Source organism: Homarus americanus, unplaced genomic scaffold, assembly GCF_018991925.1.
Source record: "Homarus americanus isolate GMGI-L3 unplaced genomic scaffold, GMGI_Hamer_2.0 scaffold45298, whole genome shotgun sequence".
NCBI classification, from domain to species: domain Eukaryota; kingdom Metazoa; phylum Arthropoda; class Malacostraca; order Decapoda; family Nephropidae; genus Homarus; species Homarus americanus.
In genome coordinates this window covers 10,585-14,993 of record NW_024725756.1, presented here as the reverse complement: position 1 = coordinate 14,993, position 4,409 = coordinate 10,585, and the positions used below count along the sequence as shown (strand labels likewise).

General features: G+C 43.3%; 1 non-coding gene across 1 annotated transcript; it reads left to right on the top strand.

Moving 5' to 3' along the window:
* The first annotated feature begins 1,593 nt into the window (after positions 1-1,593).
* LOC121865285 lies at positions 1,594-1,756 on the top strand. Its single transcript, XR_006088733.1, has one exon. It is a non-coding gene; the product is annotated as a U1 spliceosomal RNA (small nuclear RNA).
* The last annotated feature ends 2,653 nt before the right edge of the window (positions 1,757-4,409 follow it).

Here is a 4,409-nt window from a genome sequence, read left to right as displayed (position 1 = left end):
CTTACTATGAATACTTTGACATTTCAAGCTCAAAGATTCAAAAACCCTTCCTCCAACTCGCTCCGTTCCTCTTTGACATAGCTCAAAGACTTTACCTTCATCTCTCTCCAAACAACCCTACGACTAGCAAAATTTCTATATTTTCACCTTCTCTGTTTGATTTGATCGTGTGCTGCCTGTGCGTCCGTCCACCTGCGTTTCTCGGCTTGCGCCGCCGCCGTGGCGGGGCGGTTCTTCCTACGTTTTGCCAACACTGCCTAAGCTAAGACGACAATCAGAACACCCGCGTTGGCCCTTTGCTTGCCCGGACCTGCTCCCGCCCTCCCTCTGCCACGTCCTGATTGTAGTTGTTGCACCCTCACGGCATTTTGCCTACCCCCTCACGCAAGCGGTGTTTAGCCACTGCACCTGTTCTCTCCTTCTAAAATTCACTTCCATCCTATCTTTATTCTTCCTCTGAACCTCCTTCCCCCCTGTCACTAGCAATTTTCTAGTTCTTCTAGGCTGCACGCTGATTGGCTGGTCGGAGTGCGGCCGGAGCTCAGTTGGAAGTTGTAGGGGAGAGTAGCCACTACAGCCTTCTTCCTTTGTTTAGGAGCTCTTATTGACCAGTGTTAGTGAAGGAAGAAACTGGCATGTTTGAGGGGCAGACTGAAGAACACATTTACTGTACTTTCCCCACGTAGAGTTACGCCCGTTGCCACTGTTTTTTTTACTATGGTACCACCAACAAACCCGCTGTTTTCATTTTATTTTATTTTATTTTTACATAGTAACTGGAAAACTAATTTCCGAAAAATATAAATTGCACTAGAAATGAAAGTGACTAAATGCGTGAGACGATTACTTTATGAACCTTGTATGCCAACCTTCATGAAAGAATGAAGCTCCGCCCAGAAAAGTAGTTCCTGAAGTATTTGTAAAATGATTACATAAGTATAGACATTTCTTGCATATAATTGAAGAAAATTTGGAATTGTATCAATTTCTAGTTTGGTTATTATTCAATTTCCCAATAAAATGATACTGGGCTATATTGATCTTGTTACTATGCCAAAGAAAGTAGTTCCACAATGTTCAGTTTTATATTAGGAGGGATAGCCCTCACTAGATAGCAAGTTCCTCATAATTGATATTATAAGTAATACCCCAAACGACTTAATCGTGAGAGGGAGAAACTTAAGGTCAATTTGAGATAGAAGAAAACTTGGCTTACCTCTATACTTTAACAAACTTATCCTGGCAAATCAATCTAAAGATGGTGGTTGAGATACTATTAATTACTTTATTTTGGATCTAATTTGAAATCATCTTGATTTAGACACAAGAAAAACGCGAAAATAAATATCAATAGTTAACATTTTCTAGCCCAGTATGTTTGTAAATGAATAAAGTTTATAAAGCCAAACTTGTTTATTTCTATCACATGCTCTTATTTTTAATTTGGAAATTTTTATTTTAGCATACTACGAATTATAGAAAGAGTAATCATTTTATTTGTTTGTAAAATGAGGTAAATAACATAAAAAAGAAGGTTCAGCGCATTGATGGTCAGTCAAGTAAGGTTAGGGTTCAGGATGATGATGTTCGTGCATACTTACCTGGCACAGGAGATACCGTGATCACGAAGGCGGTTTTCCCAGGGCGAGGCTCACCATTGCACTCCGGTGATGCTGACCCTTGCGATTAACCCAAATGTGGTTAACTCGAGTGCGCAATTTTTGTTAGTGGGGGACTGCGTTCGCGCTATCCCCCTTACACAATTCATAAGGGATTACATAAGAAATATAAGGTACAACGGCGTATTTTTACAGCTTAACAAGGTCTCTGTTAATAAATAGTACTTGATTTATGCTTAAGGTCAGCAAAGAATATTTTTTCTACGCTACTTTTATATGATTTATATTTTGACAATTACGTGTGAATGAAAGATTTTCAAACTCTCTAATTGATGCCTAGTAACTCATAATATTGAAAGAAGTTGGGTTTTTTTTAATAGTCTGTATCACACTCAACAGTCACTCACTGTCACAGCAATGAAAGAAATCTATCATGATCTTGTTTACCAACACCTGATACACTGTCACACAGTATGGGGGAGGGGCCTCTAGCTCTTCAAAAACATAATCTCTGGTTACTGCACAAAAGAGAGTTGTACGGACAATGACCTACTTGAAAAAAAAACAGATCACACAAATAAAAAATTAGCTATATTGAAAATTTTTAAATTCGAAGATGTTAACACCTACTGCTGTGCCCCTTTGTTTACAAATCTATCAATCACTTTTCATTCGCCTCTACCGCCGTGGACTTCCCCGAGTGTTGATGTTGTCGTCCACACCTTCCCTGGTCGTAAATCCACCCAACTGCGGTATATGCTCAAACTTAACTGCCTTGAGCAGATTAATGATGTCGCCTCCTCTCTTAAGACCTCCCACCCTCCTATCCTCGTCTACTGTGATGGGTCTGTTACCACGCTGGGCAGCGCTGGGGCAGCTGTGTGGATTCCTGAGCGCTAGGCCTGCAGGAAAATCAGGGTCCACGACTGGGCCTCCTCCACTGATGCTGAAAGCATAGCCATCCTCGCGGGCATTCATGAGGTGGCGACCTACTGTATGCTCGCACTGAACGCTGGAACCTCCTTATAATCAGTGACAGCACTTCGGCGCTAGCGAGGCTCAAATTAGCCTCCCCCTCCTCCCCTGCCGCCCAACACACCCTAGCCGCCGTCGCCGGGCTAGAACAAACTGATGACATCCGTGTCAAGTTTATTTAGATCCCGTCACTTATAGGAATAACTGCCTGTGACACTGTAGGTCGGCTTGCCAAAGAAGCTACACAAGAAGAAGATATTGAAGCCGCTCTCGCCCTCTCCTTGAGTCATCTCAAATCTCGCATACACGCCACACAACGAGAGGCATTCGATGAAAATTGGACACACCTGAAGCAACGGGGTAGCGTCACACTATGCCACTATGACGCTGTAACCGGTGACGACAACCGCCACTACAAAGAGTATCAATCCCTGACTCGATCTCAACAGATTATGTACATGAGACTGCACCTAGGGTACAGGTACCTATGGGAGTACATTGGCAACCCTGAGCCTGGCCGCACTGTTTGTAAACTTTGTGGCCAACCCGACTCTCACACCCTCTCTCACTACATCCTCACGTGCCCTATGACCACCTCCTACAGGTCCCTAGCTGTTACCAACACCTCTTCCCTCCCTGACCAGATATCCCTCCTACTAGTGACAGGCCTGGCACTTGACATTATTAGGGACCTGCCACGCTTTGCCATAAACAGATGAAATGTACCGGGAACTTTCCCCCCACGCACTCATCATTCTCTCACTTTATGTAACTTGACAAAACCTATGACCCTTCAGGCTTTTACCCCCTTAATGCACGAGTCATAAAGGCAAGTATGAACTTTGCATACTTCCCAGATGGGCGCTGTAAATGCTTCTGCGCTTCACCTTGCACAGGATGTAAGGGGGTGCCCAATAAACTATCCCCCTCGGGGGCAAATCTGAATCTATCAATCACTTGCTTGACAATAATTATTTCCAGTTCCGGTATAATCAGAGATACAACTTAAGGCACCCAGAGCTACTCCTCCATAAAATATCACGGTGTGAAGGTGTGGAACAACTTACCCCCACACATCCGAGCAAAGCCTACGCTCCCTTCCTTTAAATCATCTCTTAAAAAAAATCTATTGTCTAAGTATTAATATTTCTTGTAACACCTACTATATTTACAGTACCTGCTTTTATTGTACCATCAAAACCGTTTTATCGGAAATTATCATGAAAATAGATAAGTAATTACCATTGCAATAAACATAATTGCCAACGAGACATAATCATGTTCTGTCCTCTTGTTCAACCTTATTACTGTACAACCCAATTGTAGTTGGGTAGGAGACGCTAATTTTCAGCAAATCAGCTCAGCTGGGGCGCCTGTGGGTAGAGCTGTACCGCTCTTGCCTCGCAAGCCAGTTGTCACGGGTTCGATTCCCGGGTCGGTGGAAATTTGTTCCGACACACTTGCCAGCTTCCCTTGGTCCTTGTTCACCTGGCAGCAAAGTAGGTACCTGCTATAAATCGAAAGTTGCGAATTCGTATTCAGGGAAAGTTGTTTGAGCTTCCAATAACTTGCTTTGACATAAACCACTGACTCTTCAGGCTTCTACGCCCTTGACTCTTCAGGCTTCTACGTCCTTAACTCATGAGACATATTCCTCCTACACGGTCTTCCACCTTCTTGAGCCAATGGCTCTCTTCTCTCCATCCCATCATCATCATCAACCATGAACTTAGCATGCCTCCCTGTTGGGCGCTGTAAACGCTTCTGCGCTTCACCTTAAACAAGGATGTAAGGGGGTGTCCAATAAAAAAAAAA